Source organism: Spermophilus citellus (assembly GCF_964194105.1).
Source record: "Spermophilus citellus genome assembly, chromosome: 12".
Classification (NCBI taxonomy): Eukaryota; Metazoa; Chordata; class Mammalia; order Rodentia; family Sciuridae; genus Spermophilus; species Spermophilus citellus.
Genome location: NC_138198.1, coordinates 55477703 through 55498568, shown reverse-complemented (window position 1 = coordinate 55498568; position 20866 = coordinate 55477703). Strand labels below are relative to the sequence as shown.

Genomic DNA, 20866 nt, shown 5'->3' with positions numbered 1-20866 from the left:
GCCGAAAACCAAGGGTGGTTTGACATTAATGGATCTGTAAGGGGACTCACATAGCAGTGGGCTGATGTCACAACTTTCTTAATGGACACAAAAGAAACACTTCTGAAAATTCAAAATGAATTCATGGTTAAAAAATTGAGAACAGGAGCAGAAAGAAGCTTTCTTAAAGGATTGAGCCCATGGCTAAAGCAAGCATGCTCTTTCTGATACAAGTTTAGGCAGGGTCTCACTAACGTCAGAGATAAAGACACTCAACGATGTCACCACCAATTATCATACTGCTGGGTGTTCCAATAATACTGTAAAATTAAAACAAAGAATGAAGAATCTTATTAGCCAGGAATATTTACAGATAATATGATCAAGTAAAATAATTTTCAGAGGATATCATTACCAATATAGAGCATTGAACTGAATCCACAGACCAACTATTAGAACAAATGTAAGAATTCAGGAAATGACTGAGATACAAGACCATCTTGCAAAAACCAACATTCCTCCCCACAGTGCAATAACCAAATAGAAACCGAGGCACAACTTGGTAAGCAATCAGAACTCTGCAACGGTTTGGTCAGGTGTCAGGCTGGGCTGCTGCGCACAGTTATCCAATCAAACACTCGTTAGGGGGCTGCTTGGAGTTTTCTGGTGTCACCACAGTCCATGGCCCACTGACTTTAACAAAGGGAGACTGTCCGCCACCTTCCGGGCAGGCCTGGCTCAATCTGCTGGAAGGTCTGAAACCAGGGAGGGGAGTTAGGGAAGGCAACTGAGGGCAGGAGAGGAGCTCAGCTCGCCCCCTGGAGATTGGTCTGTCTGGGACCTTCCCTTCCTGACGGCCTGCCCTGTCTGCTGTGGACCTTCTTGGCCAGTTCACAGTCAGTCCTGCAAACCTCCACATAAAAGTCCTCAACCTAAAAGCTATGCAAAGAAGTATTCAAGTCACATATGCATTTATTTCCTATTGTACTGCAACTCTCTCTGAAACTTGATTAATAAAAATATATACAAATGCACACAGTTTAAAGACTTTTATGGATAAAATAGAATAAATGAAGAAATATTTTAATTATGAATGAGATGATTTATGGCAAAGATGTCAATTTTCCCCAAGTTTGGTCTACAAATTCAATACAATTTCAAATAGCATGCAATAAGAAACTTCTATGTCTTCACCGAATACATTTCAAAATACCTAGAAGGGATGTTCTGAGGATCACAACAAACATTTAAAAATACATTTAGGAATAAAGCTCTATGAGTTGCTATGCTAATTTTGAAATATTAAGAAATAAGGTCAAAAGTGGGCAAAGCTGGTGTGTGCAAACAGACATTAAGGTATGTTATAAACCTATAAGTTGAAACAAAATAAATGAATAAAACAGAAAAATAGTCAAGGGCAATATCACACATTGCTAAAGTAAAACCCAACTTATTTAAATTAACTTGGCAAATGTCAAAGCTGACCCTACAAATTAAGAGAAAAGGGACAGGAATGACATCAGCGATGTGACGGGGTCAGCGGCCCCAGCTCTCACCTCCCCACAGAAGCACCAATTTTGGCAACCACCATGGATGAGAGTACTTTTGTGGGAGCCCCAGAGACTAGTTGAGTTACACCATCTCAATGGGAAAAAAAAGTCCCAGAGTGAGCGTCCTGAAGAAGGCAAACTGAAAGGAGCGGTTTCCTTTATCCACAGAATCTCTCCCCAGAGTGGCACAGCGTGGCGCTGGGGGGCCTGATTGCACTGCAGTTTCTACTCCTGGGCCAAGTGAGAATGATATGAGCACCCAATTTCCCAGTCTTGCATATGCTGCCCAGGAGGCCACTGTCTCATCCCACCCAGAACACGGAAGGAAGGGAGAAGCATGGATGGGTTGCCGGGAGACAGTGAAGAGCAGGAAGAAGAGTGTGTGTGATTCTCAAGAGCATCACAACCCTGGAGCCCGCTGACAGATTCCACCAAGAGACCCATCACTGACCCTTGCAGGATGAGTCACCCAAAGACCTCCACAGCCCACTGATGCAACCACACCTTGGATCCCTCCTCCTGCAGACAACATCTCACACATCCTTGTGCATGGGCTTGTGAGCTCTTGCAGAGAGTATAGAGACTGCAGCAGCAAACACAGACCCTAGTAACTGGCTGGGCTTTACAGGTTAGCAAGAAGGTGCTCGACTTTGAGCACTTTGTTAGGGACCTACCCTAGAAAAAATAAGCGGTTGTCTCTCAGCACCAAGCATGGCTTTACTGATATGGGAGGCACAGGAACCCAAGAAAAGAAGTGACAAGAGGGGAGCAGCAGGTCTACCCACAGAAAAAAATTGAGAGAACCCTCTACCCTCACGTAATCTCAAATCAGGCTTACTGGTGAAGCGTTTTCTCTTCTGAAGAGAAAAGACTGGAGAAGGGCAAGTGCCAAAAAGGCTGAAAGTAGCACAAAGAATCAAGGAAACATGACACCACCAAAAGAAAAAACTGAAGCCCATCTACGTGATAAAGCCCATATACAGGCTGAGCCCATATACATGAAAAGCCACAAATCTCCTGGCAAAGATTCAAAATAATCACCTTGCAATTCAGTGAGCTATAAGAAAATACAATCAGCTAGATGAAATCAGGAAAGCTGTACATGAGACATTCAGTAAAAAAGGTAGGACCAGAAAAAAGGAATCAAGCAGAAGAATATAAAGCCTGAAGTGAAAAATTCAATAGAAAGCATCAACAGCTGACTGGGCCAACCAGAAGAGTCAGAGAGCTTGCAGACGGACTATTTGATATTACCCAGTAGAGGAAGGAACAAAATTTAAAAACAATGAAAAGGAGGTGAAAATAGGTTGTGGCAGTCATGGGACACCAGCAAGTGACCATTAGACACATTACAATGTCCAGAAAGGAACAGAATGAGAAAGGGGCAGAAAGTTAACCCAAAGGAACAATGGCAGAAAAGCCACCTCATCTGAAGAGTCAGATAGACATCAGGGCCCAAGAAGCCTAAAGAACTCCAACGAGTAAGGAGGTCTTCACAGAGATACACTATAATCAAAGTTTCAAAGGCCAAAAACAAAAACAAAAATTTAAATGAGCAAAAGAAAAAAAAAGTCATCACCTACCAGAACCCCTCCAGATGACTGTGAGTGCTTCTAATCAAGCCTGAGAGAGTGGGAGATGTATTCAAAATGCTATGAAAAGACTTTCAGCCCAAGCAGGCCACCCATGGACGCTGTCCTTCAGAAATGACAGGCAGGTGCTGGAGGGGCTCGGCACCACCAGACCAGCCTTATGAGAAATGCTGAAGGGAGGACATGAAATGAAAAGACACCAAAGAGCCACGTGAAGGGCTCTGAAGACATGAAGCTCACTGATTAAGGCAAGAATATGGTCAAAGTCAGAATATTCTTAAGGCTGCAATGGTGCCATGTTGATTATGTTGAACTCCAATGTAAAAGTTGAAATATGAAATCATTAAGAACTATTATCACAATAATTTATTTGTAGATATGAATTTTAAAAATGTGAATTGTGACATCAATAACATGAAATATGAGAGAATCAAAGTGTAGTTTTTACGTGTGACTGAAATAAAGTTGCTATCAAATTACGTAGATTATTATAACTAGAAGCTGTTTCATGTAAGTTTCATGGTACTCGTTAAAACCCAACCTGTACAAGATGCACAAAAGGTAAAATGAATCAAAGCACACCACTACAAAAAAATCATATCACGAAGGGAGAGAATAAGAGAGGAAGAAAGAGCAAAGAGACGAGAGAGAGAGAGAGAGAGAGAGAGAGAGAGAGAGAGAGAGAGAGACAGACAATGAACAAAATGCCAATTGTTGGTACTGACCTATCAATTTTTTTTTAATGTAAATGAATTAAATTATCCTGTTAAAAGATTGAGGATGATAAAATAAATTTAAAAACAAGATCCAACTATATGTGTACCAAAAAATTCAGCTTTCAGGACACATACAGGATGAAAATGAAGGGAGAGAAAAACATATTTCATGCAAAGGGTTACCAAAGGAGAGCAAGGAGGGCTATTCTCATATCAAAGTAAACTAAGTCAGAAAGCTCTCACAAGAGATAAAGATGGTCATTTGATGAAGTTGAAGCATTCAATTCATAGGAAGGATAGAATAATTTTGCACATACACGCACATGACCTCAGAGCACCCAGGTGTGCCTGTTAGTGGAGATGGATGGAGAGGTAGATGGCGGTACAATCACAGTAGGGTCCTGCACAGTCCAGTTCACAATGGCCACACCTTACAGACAGAAAAGCCAACAGCATGGGTCTGAGCAGCTCGGCGGGCGCTCCACTGACCCCCAAGCACACTTTCTTCCCAGGCACACACAGAACGTTCTCCAGGACAGATGGCAGGCGAGGCCACAAAGTGAGTCTGATCCCATCTCCTCACCCTGAACTCACGTCTTTCTGACCACAGTGGATGGAACTGGAAACCAACGACGGGAAGAAAAGGGAACAATCCAAAACAGGGCGAAATTTAGCAGCACATGTGTGAAAATCATGGAATCAGAGAAGAAACCAAAAGAGAAATAAAAATACCTGGAGACTATTGAAAATTAGAAGACCATGAGCACAGTACGTCCAGGGGTACTGGATCCAGAGTGTCCCCAAGGTCCCTGTGTGGGTGGCATGGCCCAGGCTGGTGGAGCTACTGGGAGGGGGTGGACTCTCGGGAGGAAGGGCCTGGTTGGAGGATGTGGGCCACGGTGGTACATCTTGTCCTTGGCCCCGTCCCCCAGACCTCTCTCTCTCTGCTTCCTGGCTGCCACGAGGTGAGCAGAAAGAAACCCTTAACAATTTCCTAGCAGACCACATTCCACAGCACACTGAAGGGGACACCTGCCACGGCCCCGTAGTATTTATTCTTGGTTGCAGGGAGGGCTCAACACACAGAAATCTGTAAATGTAAAATACCCCATTACCAAAATGAAGGACAAAAAAAAAATCATACAATCATGTCAATAGATACAGAAAAGTTGTTTGACAAAAATCCACATCATTTTAAGCTTAAAAACTCTCAACGGATGAGGTACAGAAGGAATGTTCCCCAATACAATAAAGACCATGTCTTACAAGCCCACAGGGAATATCCTACCCAGTGGCTAAGAGCTGGAAGATTTCCTCTCAGATCAGGAAAAGGCCAAGAAGGGACACTCTTGCCACTGCTGTTCAAATAGTTCCAAAATCCTGGCAAGAGGGAAAAATAAAAGGCACCCAAATTGGAGAAGTGTTAAATTGTTCCTATTGAAGTTAATTATTTTAATACATAGAAAATCCTATAGACTCCACCAAAAAAACTGTTAGAATTAATTTAAAAATTCAGCAAAGTTGCAAGATACAAAATCAACATGCAAATATCAGTTGTGTTTCTATAAACTGATAATGAACTATCTGTAAAATTTAAAAAAAAAAAAAACCTCACATTTACAATAGCACTTAAAAGAAAGGAATACTCAGGCACAGATTTAACCAAGGAGGTGAAAGGTCTGTGCCCTGAAAACTGTAAAACACCAATGAAAGGGGTGAAAAGAGAGGTAAGCAGGTGGGAACACACCCCCACTCTCATGGACTAGAACTAATGTTGTTAAAATGTTCATACCACTCAAAACTGCTATGGTCTCAAAACAATCCCCTCTCAAAATACCGATGTGGTTTATTCACAGAAATGGAACAAAAAATTGTTCAAAAATTTGTTTGGAACCACAAAAAATCCCAGATATCTAAGAACTATTGAGCAAGAATCACAAAGTTGCAGGCATCACACTTCCTGATTTCAAATGTATTATAAATTTACAGTAATTAAAATAGAAGGTACAAAGACCAACGCAACAGAAGAAAGAGCCCAGAAGTCAACCCACACATACATGGTCAATAAATCCTTCATGAGGGCTCTGAGAAGACCCAGTAGGGAAAGGAGTCATCCTTAACAAGTGGTATTGGAAAAACTGGATACCTGCCATCAAACAGTGAAAATGGACCCCTGGCTCCCACCTTGTAAAAAATACCAACTCAAAGTAGAATGAATGCCTGAAACTGCAAACATCTAGAAGAAAAGCTAGGCAAAAGGTTCCTTTACATTAGTATTGGCAATGATGTTTTTTAAAATGTGGTACAGAAAACAAAGCAAAAAATAACTGGGATTACATTATGGAAAAGGTTTTGCACACCAAAATGAGAAGGTCACCTATGGAATGGGAGGATACATTGGCATGCTGTAAGTCTGATAAAGGGTTAATATCCAAAATATATAAATCTGGCCTAACTTTCCTATGTATATATATGAGTATCCCACAAGGAATCTCACTATCGTGCACATCTACAAGACTGGGTCCTAATTAGAAAAAGATATACTGCAGGTCGGTATAAATATGTCAAAATAGTCTCCACTGTCATGAAGAACCAAAAAGAACAAATAAAAACACAAAATATATGATGAACTCATACAACTAAATAGTAAAAAACAAAAAAACCATATTAAGAAATGGGCAAAGGGTTTGGGCAAGGGTTCTTTTCTCCAAAGAACACATAAAAAGAGCTGTCAGGTATTTGGCGAGCTGCTCAGTATCACCAGTCATTGGGGAAATACAAATCCAAACCTCAACTGAGCTATCACTTCTGCCATGGTCTGAATGTCTCCACCTAAAATTCCTGAGTGACAACTTAATTGCCATCGTGATGGTCTGAAGAGGGAGGACCTCGGGAAGGGCTTCAGTAGTGACAGAAGAGCCCCCTGGATGGGATTAGGGCTCTCACCAAGGGCTTTGGGGGTGAGGGGTTATACCCTTGTCCCTTCTGCCATGTGAGGAGGCAGTGCTGTGCCCCTCTGCAGGGGGCCAGCACAGGCACCATGATGGAGCAGAGACAGGGCCTGTACCAAACACCAGCGCTGCCAGGCCTCCTCCTGGGATGTCTCAGACTCCAGAACTGCGAGAAACCGACTTCTCTTCCTTACACGTTCTGTGGTCTGTTACCGCAGCACAGGCGAACGAAGGCAGCCTCAGGACAACAGCCTCACTATGGCTACTACTGAACATCAGGTAGTCAGTGTTAGTGAGGACTTGGGGAACCGGAAACGCACACTGTGTGCGGGAATGTAATTTGGTTTAGCCATTGTGGAGAATTGTGTGAAGGTTTATAACAAATTAAAAATAGTACTATGCTATATGGTCCAGCAATCCCCCTTCTGCATGCATGTCCAAAAGAATTAAATTGGGATCTCCAAGACTTATCTGCATGCCCATGCTAACTGCAGCAGGATGAAAAATACCAAGATATGGAAACAATTTAAATGTCCATTGAGGTAGGTGAATGGATGTAAAAATTTGTGGTATACATGCACAATACAATGGAACAGCATCCAGCCTTCACAAAGCAGAGTCTGCCATTTGCTTTGATGTGGATGGGCCTGTAGAGTAATATGCTGACCAAAACAAGCCAGAGGCAGGAGGACAAGGGCTGCCTGACCTGACTTGTACATGGAATCTAAAGTCCAACTCATTGACACAGAGAGTGGCCAGGTGGTTGCCAGGGGCTGGGTTTTGGGGGAAGTGTTAATGGTTAGATGATGGTTGAAGGGTAAAGTCACACATGATAAAGGAATTCTAGAGAAGTCCTGCTCAGCTAGGGATGAATTTTATGCTAAGTCTTATTATCAAAACCAAAACTCACTAATAATAGAAAGGGGTGGAGGAGCCCTGGGGATGGACATGTCTGAGTTTGGTGGTGCTGATGGTTCTGCAGCTCCTTGAGATGTGTACATCAGGCAGCCACATGTAAATGGTGCATGAATACAGTGGTTCTTTTTTTTTTTGATATTGGCCAAATTATATTGTTATATTGTGTACAATAATACAAATAACATACAGTGAATGTACATGTACAAATAATGTAACAGTGAATCCCAATATTATGTTTAATTATAATGCATCAATAAAAATATGGAAAAAACCCAAATATGTTTCATTGGATTTAATGTTGCAGATTCTTTTCTTTTTTTTTTTTTAATTTATTGTTGGTCGTTCAAAACAAAGTTCTTAATATATCATATTTCACAATTTGATTCAAGTGGGTTATGAACTCCCATTTTTACCCCGTATACCGATTGCTGTATCACATCAGTTACACTTCCATTGATTTACATATTGCCATTCTAGTGACTGATGTATTCTGCTGTTTATCCTATTCTCTACTATCCCCCTTCCCCTCCCCTCCCCGCAGCCACATGTAAATGGTGCATGAATACAGTGGTTCTTAATATAATATAGTGGTTCTTAGCCAGATAAAAACTGGCTATAATATAGAAAAAAAGTAATGCTAGTTCCTTGCCATACACAAAGGTGATCTCCAGACAAATAAAGACCTAAGCACAAACAATAAAATTCTAGAGCCAATAAATGAACACATGAAGTAATAACTTCATGACTTTGGAGCAGGGTTTGTTTTCTAAAATAATGCTAAAAAACTAAGCTATAGGAAAAAGAAAAGATGGTTTTAACTGCATTATGTTGGAAATTTCACAAATGCCAACATAAATAAAATGGACAGACAAATGATTAGGACATCTGAAATGTATATTAGATTCACGGAACAGATAAAGAATCCCTGTATATCAACATTGGGCAAAACATTTAAATGAGCATCTTGCCAGAGAAGATCAGAGTAGGGAATCCGCTAATAGGGAGAAGCTAAAAGCCACTGTAACACAAATGAGCTAAGATATAAATGATCAGACATCTCATACCCACTTGATCAGGAAACGTTATAAAATGCCATAACCCTGAGTTTCTGTGAGGTAATCTCACCCAGGTGTTAGTTTGAATTAGTACAGACATTCTGGAAGTCATTACTTAAGAATACCTGACCCTCTGACCCAGCACACTACTCAACAACCTGTAATCCCAGCTCCGTGAGAGGCTGAGGCAGGAGGATTGCCATTTTGAGGGTAAAGTCACACACACCCACACCCACCTGCCCCCACCCCACTCATATGCTGTAGTTTTTATTGCTTTTACTGGAAAGAAGTAAGTATGAACACACAGAAAGACATTTTCTCAAGATCAGTGAAGTAATGTCTCATTGTGTGCTATAAACAAGGAGGTTTTACTTGTCTAAACCCTTAGAATAACATTTCTCAAGGGCAAAGGAACACGCCACACACACGCATACACACTAATCAAGGTGAAATTCACACAGTAAATTGGATGGCACCCCTGTATTCACCAATATACTCCCAGTGTTGAGCCACTGCTGCCTCTGCCAATTTCCAGCTCCTTATCCTAAGGCACCTGGTGTGCAGTTACTCTCCATCCCCCACCCAGCCCCAGCAGCCACACGCCAGCTCTCCAACTCCATGGAGGTCCCACACACCTGTAGCCACACTGCAAAGGGCCTTTTTTGAGTGGCTTCTTAGATAGAGCATACTGATTTCAAGCCATGCATCTGCAGACTGCATCAATACTGCATTCTCTTTATGGCTGAGTATTATTCTACTGCATGTATGGAAATTTGCTCATCCACCCATCTAAGGATGGACATTGGGGCTTCGTACCTACACTGCTGCTCCAAACACACACATACACATGCTTGCTGGAGTACCAGTCAACAATTATTTTATGTAGATATCTAGGATGGAATTGCTGCTTCATATGCAATTATGTACTTGGCTTTTAGAAGAACTGCCAAATTGTTTTCCACAGCAGATGTGCTCTTATACATTTTTTTGGCAGCCATGTACAAGGGTTCCAATTTCTCAACATCTCTGTCAACATTTGTTATTTTCTATTTATTATCACTTTTTTTCTATAGCTATCCTAATGGGTATCAAGAGAAAATCTGTTGTAGCTTTGATTTGCATTTCCCTAATGATTAATAATGTGCTTATTGGCCATTTTCATATTTTCTTCTAGAAGGAAATTGTCTTACTGATCTGTTTCTATCACCATGACCATGGCAGACCGTTTTGAATACTGTAGCTTCATAGTGATTTTTAAAATGAGGAAGAATGTGTCTTACAACTCTGGTGTTCCAAAATACCAATTTTGCTATTTGAGATCCCTTATAATTCCATATCAACTGAAGGATCAGTTTTTTTTAATTTATGCAAAAAGTCTATTTGCATTTTAACAGTGGTTATACTGTGTCTGTAGATTATCTCAAGTGGAAGTGACATCTTAACAATACTAAACCTTCCAATCCATAAGCACAGGGTTTCTTTCCATGTACTTAGAACTTCAGTTACATTCAACATTTTCAATGCACAAGTCCTTCACCACTTGGGTCCAATTTATTCACATGTATTTCTTTATTTGATTACTATAGATTATTCATTGCCAGTGTACAGAAACACAACTGATTTTGTGTGTTGACTTTTACTGAGACTTTGCTGAATTTATTATTTCTAGAAGTATTTGTGTGAATTTTTTTGGAATTTTCTATATATAAGTACACATCATCTGCAAACAGGGGTATGTTTTTTTTTTCGTTTTTTTGTTTTTTTCCTAGTTTGATGGTCTTTAATTTTTTTCTGGATTAATTTTCCTGGCCAGAAATTCTGACACAACACTGAACAGAAACGAAAAAAGTAGCCATATTAGATTGCTAACATTGCCTTAATAAAATATCACAAGCTGGGGGCCTTAACTAACAGATCTTCATTTTCCCACATTTCTGGAGGCTATAGGTCTAAGGTCAGAGTGGCACAAGTGGGTTCAGGTTTAAAGGGACCTCTTCTTGGCTTGCAGGTGACACTTCTTGCTGCCTCTTCACATAGTCTCTCTTCTGCACCCATCCCCAGCATCTCCGTGTGTCCCAATGTCCTCTGACAAGGAGATCTGTTAGCCTTCATTAGGAACCATCCTAACACCCTTCTTTTATTTTAATTATCTCTTTGAAGTATCTCCAAGTACAGTCACATTCTAAGATGCTGGCATAAGGGCTTCAACCTATATATTTTGGGGATGCTGTGGTTTGAATCTTGAATGTATCACCAGGTCCTGTGTTTTAAAAACTTGATCCTCATGGTTGTTGCCCTGCTGGAAGTTGGTGGAACCGTAAAGAGGTTGGGCCTAGGGTAGGCTGTCTTTAGGTGATTAGATGCATGCTCTTGTGGCAGATAATGGGACCCAAGACCCTTTTTCTCCCTTGAGTTTCCTCCTGGACATGAGGTGAGCAGTTTTATTTAGCCAAAGCCTCCAACTATAATGTGCTGCCTTGTCACAAGCCACAAAGAACAGGGCCAACTGATCATGGGCTATAACCTTCAAAATTATGAATGAACCTTATCTTTTTATGAGTTGACTATCTGGGGTATTTGTTTTAGCAACAGGAAGCTGATTAACATGGGGAACATAATTCAGCCCATAACATAACGGTGCCCTCTAGATTCTCAAAATTCATGTACCTCTTAAGTGAAAAATAATTTAGACCTTTCCCAAAGCCAAAAAGTTTTGACCATTCAAGTATCAAATCCAAGTCCAATGTCTTATCTAAATACAATCTGAATCAAATGTGAGTGAAACTCAAGATACAATTCATTTTGAAGGCAAAATGGCCAAATTCTTCTTCAGTTGCGAATCTGTGAAGATAAACAAAGTATCTGCTCCCAAAATACAATTATGGGACAGCACAAGGTAGACTTTCCCATTCCAAAGTGGAGAGAGGAAGGAGAAATGGCTTGCAACAAGCCCAAACCCAACAGGGCAAATTCCAATAGGGTCCAGTCTCAAGGATGACCTTTGGCTCAGTGCACTGCCTTTCAGGTGCGTTGTTAAAATCGATGCCTTTAGGTTTTCTTCAGTTAGTGCTTTCACAGAGATTACTTTGAGTACTGGATAGGAGGGGGATTGAGTGAGAGCAGGAGCACAGAGCTGACCACTTACAACTCTGCCTTAGCCTTCACTTCCTGCTTTCACTAAGCCTAGCAAGAAAAGAAAAATGAAAGCTTGGGGGTTCTATCAGGCCTGTTCTGAGTACAGATCCAGTTCTGGGAAAGTAAGTGACTTTTAAAATTTTCCAGTGGACCAGGACACTTTTGAGTGCCATGATTTCTCAAAGAAATCTTCTCTTCAGTTTTCCCTCCTAGGATTTTAAGATGCCATTGTTTATCTCAGTTGTGATTTTTTTTTTTTTTTTTTGCTCTGAGCAGTTGTGAGTTGTTCATTTGATTTATGAGTTAGATGTCACAAAGTCAATAAATGTGCATCAATCTTTCAGGCTGCCGCCAGATGCGGCAATAAAGACAAATGCTATTCTTTGTGAATCAAGTCCTTTCTGCTCTGGAACCAAAGTGGGAATGAGGGGTGTTGTCTTTAAGACCTCTGTGTGAATGAGCATGAAGCAAAGACAAACACCAATGTCGAATATTTGCATGCTGTTTTAAAATGTTTTGATTCTTTGTTTCTTGATTCATTATTCTCTTGATTGCTGCAAATGTTGGACAGTCTGAAGAGTTCTTAAAATTTTGATTCTGACTGTTTTTGCTTGATTTTTAGATGTTCTCTGAGAGGGTCAGCACTTGGAGGTGTGTATGTATTAAGCCACTTGCACTTATGTCCATTTTCTATTGACAAACATTTCTTATTCTCAGCTCTTTTTTCCCTTATCCTGTGTACCTGGCCTGAGGTGAGGTGGACACCCTGTGGGAAAGGCATGGCAGAGGAAAGCCACTGCATTCATGGCAGTCATAGGAGGGAGAGAGAAAGGGGGTGGGGGGAGTACACATTGTGTGGGGGTATATATTGTGTGCTATGTATTTTAATTTCTTTTTTTAAGAGAGAGAGAGAGAGAAGTTTTAATATTTATTTTTCGGCGGACACAACATCTTTGTTGGTATGTGGTGCTGAGGATCGAATCCGGGCCGCATGCATGCCAGGCGAGCACGCTACTGCTTGAGCCACATCACCAGCCTGATGTATTTTAATTTCAAAGTACATATACCTGCCTGTGATGAGCCACAGTCTCAGGGGCGTAGTGATGACCCCAATGCTCCTTTATATACCTCTGGGGTGAGGCTCTGGACCCTGAAGAACGTGAAGCTGGAGGCAGGGGGTCCTCTGTATAATTCTTCATGCATGACCCTCAGCTGATGTTGGACAGAACCAACAGTGGGGGAAAGACAAAGGCCATGCCATTTGGGGTGCCAGAAAGTGGAGTGTAGCGGAATGAAACCCTTCTCCAAGTCGAAGTCCTTGTTTTCCTAAGGGAATCTCAGAAGAGCCCTGTGCAGAGCCACTGGGAGCTAATTGCTAGAAAAATGCTTCCGCCGCCCGCCCCCCCCCCCGCCGGCCCCCTACACCCATACTCCAGGGACTAAGCCTGCTGAGGTGGGGAATGGACTCCCCAGCCCAATTATTTCTCTCATTCCTTACCATTTGTAGGTCCCTTGGTGCAAAATTTGGTGAACTGGCTTAATAAATAATAAGAAATCTGAGGACTCCTTGTTGGCCTGATGTAAAGCGTTCTTGCCAACAGCATTGAGGGCAGCTCACAGAGACCACCTGTTGTCATCTGTGTGGTTTTCTTTAGTGGACCTTTAGTGGGGTCTCCCTAGTACAAGGCATTGTTGGAGAAATGTCTTGAGAGGTAAGGCCAGGTGCCCACGCTTAGGGAGCATTCGGGCTGCTCACTTTAGGAAATGCACAAAGCAGTTGTCTGGAACACCCTGAACAGGCCTCTGTTGACTGAACTGCATTGTGTCAGCTGCAGTGAGAGATGTCAGGGGACACGTGGGCAGTGTGCACCATGGGTGTTAGGATAACTGAGGTTCTCGAGATGGACCCTTAACTTCAGAGCTCCTTCAGAAGAGCTCCCCCATTCTGGTTTTGACAGTTCCATCAACAGAGCAGATTTTTTCTTGTTGGAATATTTTGCATTCTCTCCCTTTCACTCTGGCTAAGCCAACTCCCTACAGCAGCTAGGCTGAAAATAAATATATGAACCTTAAACCACACTTCTCATATTCCAAATCATCCACAAAAATGAAGAAGGCTTTTTATTCCCACATGGTTGCTCCCGGAGAGGAGTGAGTTGCTGGGCCCTCCTTAGAGGACCGACGTGGAGGCAGCTAGTTTGAGCAGCTGGTGAAATCCCAGCCTCAGAGGAGGAGCAGGGCTGGGTCTCCAGTCTGGAAACTTCCCGGCTGTACCTGGTAAGTACCCACCAGTTCCTCTCTTTCTGTTCCTGTCTGAAGTCTCAGGATTTCCCTCCAGAGGTAATGAAGAAGCGCGGGGTGGGCTCCAGCTGCCAGCTCTCCCCGAGGTCACTCTCCACAGTCAGACACACAGGGAGCCAATGTGGCCACTGCTCAGCTCCTCCCACAGGTAGAGGGCTGGGAATCAACAGGGGACCAGGCAGGAAGTGTCTGTAATGAAGCGATGACCCCAGCCAGGGAGTTTCTGCAACAAAGTTTTCTGCAGAGGGTTCCATGCCCCTGCCCTAACCTTCTTTGGCCGTTGTAGAAAAAACATGGAAACCATCAGTTGTTTAGGGTCAGAGTTGCAGAAATCACAACATTGTTTGCTAAAAAAAATAAAATAAAAGCGATGAGAGGGAGCCTGCTGACCCTCTTCCCGCGGCCCTGTGGCTTGTTCATAGAGTTGGCAGGAAGCCCTAACTCAGGGTTCCACGTTCACATGAAAGCGCTTCTCTGGCCTCTGGTGGCCCACACCTCACAGCCTGGAACCCCAATGCATTGCTCAGCTGCCTTGGGGGAGCCAGGTCTGCAAGGCCAAGGCAGGGGCACTTGATAGGGGCATTCCCACGTTTCTCTCCACTTGCCCACCCGTGAGCTCACAGAGAGCTCTGGCCATGGAGGGGGAGCAGGTGGCCATTGTCTCACGTCCTGAGGGCAGAAGTGGTGGATGGGTCCATCCTGCCAGGACGCTCTACCTCCACCTCCACACTGGATGTCTACACTGGCCTGGTCCCCACCAGCCCGCCCCCAGGGACCATGAGAGAAGTGTGAGGAAAGCCATTTTACTAGGGTGCATGAAAGAGGATTATCCAGGTCGGCCTGTTTGTATAGCTTGGTTTTTCGGTGCTAGGGGAAATTTTAGATGTGCTGGCACAGGGCTTGGCGTTGTACCTTAATGTCTTTTTCTTTCCTCATTAACAAAACATTACCACAAAACAGCTGCCTCATGGTATCTAGAATCAAGCACATATGTACTAGTTGAGTTTGATTTTTGACCTGACTTTCTTCTGGCAGCGAGGGCCTGAGTGAGCCCTGTGACTGGCTGTGAAGCGCCCTGTGGGTGTGCCCGTGTACCCTCCTGTGCACAGCCCCGTGTGGATGAGTCGGCACCGGTGCCTTTGTTGGGTCGCCATAAACAGAGAATGGCTCTCAGATCTAGTGGGGCCAGCGGAAGGCCTGGTGGGAACTTTCTTGAATTTCGAAAGCACAGCCTCTTTGCTTATTTGTATCTATAAAACTTTGCTTTCAAGCTTCCTTCTTCCACTAGAAATGGATCAGCAACAGCAGCCTCAGGGTCAAATCTGCCTTTACCCTGGATTGTGTCCTTCACCACCCTGCTGTGGTGCTGGGATGGAGCGCAGGGTGCTCACAGTTGACCCACACCCCAGCCCTTCTCATTTTTTGAGACAGAGTCTCCCCAGATTGCCCAGGCTGGACTCCAGCTTGTGATCCTCTCAAACTATCCTTCTAGGTGGCTGGGACTAGACGTGTGTGCCACCATGTCTGGCTGCACTGATGCTTTTGTCTGACCTGACAGCTAATTTAAATGGTTGAAAAATGTCAAAAGAAAAATATAGTTTCATGGCATAATGAAAACTACCTGAAGGATAAATATATGTGCTTAATTTTTTATAGGATCACAGCTGTTTGTTAGATTTCTGTCATTACACAATACCCGAGGTAATTATAAAATAGAGAAAAAAGGTTCATTATGGTTCATGGATCTTTGGGGAACACTATGTACAACATAGTAGCAGTTATGAATGGAGCTGGAAAAGGCAGCTCTGAGTAAAGATGACAGAGACACAAATCCCTGCTTCTGCCACGTAGAAAAGGTGCAGACACAACACACAGTAAACTACTGTCCTACAGCAGTGGCAGCTTTATCGGGGCCAAAGTAGACATACAGCAGAATGCGTTCACATTCCCCCCTGCTGCAGGTGACTGGCTGCTTCACAGAGCCCTGCAGGAGTAGCCATTCCTGCAGATGTGTGGCTAGCAGGAAGTATGGACTTCTGGCCCCCTAGCAGCTGCTAAGAAACCACAGCCCTTGGCCTATGAATCGAGTGTGCCAGGAGCCACAGGGTACTGCTGAGCCTCCAACTGCATGCTGGAAGCTGTCCCCACCTTTAGGACGTGTATGCATGGTCCAGGGACAACCTATGTCTCTGAGAAGATGATGTGGTGGTTCTGTGGTGCACCAGGCTTCTATCCACCCCTAACCCCTCCACAACCACCTCACTACTCCTCAGGTTCTGCAGGTGATTGACTGATAATTGCTCACAACTGTGTTCCTCCTCCTTGATTGTCTTTTTTTTTTTTTAGTTGCAGATGGACACAATATCTTTACTTATTTATTTTTATGTGGTGCTGAGGATCAAACCCAGTGCCTCACATGTGTGAGGCAAGCGCTTCGCCACTGAGCTATACCCCCTCCCCTACCCCGTGATTGTCTTTAGTGTAGAAATTTGCCTTGCCTAAGTCACACCCCTGCCTGGGGACAGCTCACCTCCAAAGTCCAGGGTGCAGTGTGGTACATTTCAGAGCTCAGCCCACCTGCCTCAGCTTTAGACAACTCCAAAGGGCTGTTTGGATGCTGACACTTCCTGGACTCAGTTGAGGGTGCACTGTCACCCCACAGCATCACCATCAGTGTATCCTTGGCTCCCTCCTCCTTTCGTTTGTCTTCCCCCAACTTTGGTTCTGTTCAACATCTTCTGATGCTCAGGCATGAAGAACTACCCAGAGGACTCCCTGCCTCTAGCTTCACCTTCTTCAGTGTCCAGAGCTTCTCCCTAGGGTTATGTCAAGGAGCTCTGGGGCCATCACCACACGCCTGAGACTTGTCAGAGGCAGGTGCGTGTAGTAACTGCTTGGGTGCCTGTGGCTGTCACGTCTTCATCAAACTTGTTAACAGGTGCACGCTTGATATCAGGAGATGACAGCTTCATGGTTCAAGGGCTGGGACTCCTTGTGCTCTCCTGCTCTTCCCCCAGGGAACACGTACCAGGTTCCTATGACTAACTGCCTCATGACCACTATATTTATTCTCGCTAACCCTGGGCTTTCCTTTCGTGCCTGGGAAGCCAGGCCGGGCAGCTGTTAGCTAGCTAGGCCTTCTGTTTGTCATCTGTGCTCAGGAACAACAGTGGGGTGACTCATCTGCAGAGGGAGTCTGCACTCAAGGCATCGATCATCTAGACTTCTCCCTCCATGAGAGTTTAGGAAATGAGTCGTTTTTTTCTCCATTGCTATAATAGTATCTAAGAAACTGGCAAGAAGATAATTCAACCTCTCCTTTTTGATTCTACATGCCTCTGGCCTTGCATCCAGGCTGCTGTGGGAAGGGCAGCCACATCCACAAATCCCTCCATCCCACCACCTTCAAGTTCATGTTTTCCTTTCTTTTTTTCCCTCCCTTCTTTCTCTCTTTCTTGTCTGCCTGCCTTCCTTCTTTCCCCCTTCCTTTGCACTTTAACATTAATGTGTACCCCTTTCAGTCTTATTTATTACTTGACTTTTGAATTCTTAGAATAAAAATCCTTCTGTAATAATCTAAAAACTAATCTTAAAATATCTTTCTTTTAATTACATTTCCTATGATTTTTCTTTTTTTAATGAGAACCTTTACTCTTTAGAAGATAAATATACCCTTGAAGATTTAATAAGTGTCCTTGAAAATGATAATTCCCCAAATTTAGCCAAAACACTCATTTGAGAGGAAAATCAATACGTGTAACTTCTATAAGGTTATATTTGGGTTACATAAATGCTTTCAAACACATGTCTGGGGTAAAATATAGGCTAAGTAGAGCAAAACACACAGATGTTCAGTGTGCAATTGCATGAGTGCACCTGGGAAGCCACCCTGAGGACCAAGACATGGAGCACAGATGTGACTTAGAATGTCTACCATGCTGCTTTTTACCAACTCCCAATCCCCTAACAGAGACTTAAGAATTACAATGCACTCTGGAGAGCATCAGAGTTAAGCTTCAGAAAGTCTAAGATGAAGAGAAAAACATGTCAAAGGTGCTCAAGAAATGCATCTGAAGTAGAAACAGGGTCAAGAAGCACAACTGACCTCATCTAGAACTATGAATGCTAGAAGATACTGGAACAGCACGGCAGAGAGCTGACGGCAGGAGCACAAAAGACCTCAACCGAAAACCCTATCCCTTCAAATTATCCTTCAAAGAAGGTAAACAAGCCAAGAAAAACTGAATACAATGTGGCCAAGAGAGCCACCCTATGAGGAAGAAGTTCTTCAAAAGGGAAAACCACTCTGTTGGGCAGCTCCAACTACAGGGAGGGATGTGGATCTCAGAGAGGACAAGAGTGGATACACAAATGAATGCAGAACCCCCAGCCCTTCTTAAGTCCCACTGGCTTCCTGCTGCCTGGGGTGGGCATGTTGCTTCCTCACTGACAGGTGCTCTGTGTGTTTGACAAAGAGGAAATACAGTTAGGCCCAGTGGCACATCCCTGAAGTCCCAGTGACTCTGGAGGCGGAAGCAAGAGGATGGCAAGTTAGAAGCCAGCCTGGGAAATTTGGTCTCAAATATAAAACAAAAAGGGCTGCAGATAGAGCTCCATGGTTAAGCACCCCTGGGCTCAATCCCCAGTTACCCACCACATCCACTCAGAAGAAACAGGCCATACAGGATGAGACTCTTTGTCTAGATGTGCTCAGGACCAGAAGTATTTTACATTTCAGAGTTTTCAGATTTGGGTATATTTGCACGAACTTGATAGTTGAGCAAACCTCATCTGAAAATCCACCCGAATCCATAACTTTGTGAACATCACATCAGAGTACGGACGCTGGACCTGTGTATGTAAATCTATGGATACACAAAAACCTGGAGCTCCTTTTGCCAAGTTTTCTCACTGATCACTTGGTGGGCAGTAATTCCTTGAATTTGAAAAGTCTCCTTAAAAAAGGAAACTGTTTGTTAGCCATGCTGGCAAGATTTTTGCCTTCAGAGTCTGCAATCTGCATTCCAGCAATAGCAGTGACCTTCTGCCACTCACCCAAGGTGCTCTCCTCTGTGCTGAAGAGACCAAACTCACCACAGCCCCAATTTCTGCCCAACCAGGAAAGAGCGAAGCAAACCCCAAACACGTGCCCTTTGCTTGCTTGCTTCAACTTAACAGCTATGACTCAGCTGGGGGCAGCCTCACTTCCTGGCCATCTGCACATTTCATGGCCCAGTGACACTTTCCCAAGTCCTGACAAGCAAGCCAGGTACATCATCTTTGGCTTTTCACCAGGTCCCACTCTTTAGTGAACTGGCCTCTGCAACACATTTGGCTTTTGGCCCTGGGTAACAGATGCCTCTGGACCTCTAGCCTTGATCATCTAGATTCTAAATGACTTGGGATTCCATTCTTGCACATCTCTCAATAACTTCCTCATCCATTGTACCACCTGCTGACTGCAACCTGTATGCCAGAATTATGTTGGGCACTATGGTGACAAAGGTCACAACCCACGGTCCCCACATTGGAGGGACTCACAGTTCAGCATGAGGGACAGCTACTTGGTAAGATAGGTGTTTTACTGGCTCCGTGACAATGTGTATTGTTCTATGGCAGTAAGAATTACTAAATATTTTAGAGTCTTTCTGCCATCTGTAATAATCTTCCAACTGATTAATTCAGTAGGGAACTGGGCACATAACCTTTTCATACAATGAGGCTTTGCTAAGTTCTTATATTATTCCTTGTACCATGTTAAAGAATGAATTCTGCTACTTAATCACTAAGGTGGTTTTGTCCAAGTCCTCCAGAATCTCTGGGATTCACTCTCTCACTACATATAACTGCAGAATGTTTCACAGTAGAAATCATGGTTCTTGACATGTAGCTGTTGTTTAACTGGGCAGTGTAACCCAAGGGTTCCTATGAAACAATTTTTGGCTGATTGCTGAGGCTATGAAGAGCTCAGGGCATTGGCAACCTTGTTAATTACAGCTGCTCGTGGTTTTTTAAATGCAAGATGTCCTGACGTCGGCCCCAGAAGCTCTGATTTCATTGCTCTGGGTGGGCTGGGGCACGAGTGTGTTGTACAAGCTCTCTGGGCAGCTACGTGGTGAGCCAGGGCTGAGGACCACTGTGGTGGAGGGGCCCCACATCTGTATAAGAGCAGCAATGTCTTTCCTCTCATCGAAGAGTCAAATACGTCTTTATTTTACTCTTTAAACAGAATAATAAAATATATAGGGCATCCTAAAAATAAGTATGTTACAGGATGAATTGTGTCCCCTGAAATGTTCATATGCTGAAGTCCTAATGCCCAGGACTTCAAAACATGACTCCATTTGGAGACTGAGACTTTGAAGAGGTAATTAATCTAACTAGAGGTCCTGTGTGTATGTGTCACTGGAGTCCTTAAAGGAAGAAGCAATTAGGAAGGATCTGACCAGAGGGCAGGCCACGTGAAGACCCAGGGAGAAGATGGCCATGTACAAGGCAAGGAGAGGTCCCAGGAGAAACCAACCCTGCAGACACCTGGACCTCAGACACTCAGCCTCCAAAACTGTGAGAACAGAAATGCCTATTGTTTAAGCCACCCAGCTCATGGTCTTTAGTGCCAGCACCCAAGCAAATGAACACAGATAAAAACACTGTGTGAAAGGAGTTTGA

General features: G+C 43.5%; 1 protein-coding gene across 1 annotated transcript in view; it reads right to left on the bottom strand.

The window, feature by feature from the left end:
• LOC308631637 (piezo-type mechanosensitive ion channel component 2-like) overlaps window positions 1-20866 on the bottom strand; it is a gene marked incomplete at its 3' end in the record, with an annotated part of 303944 nt that overhangs the window by 178611 nt on the left and 104467 nt on the right.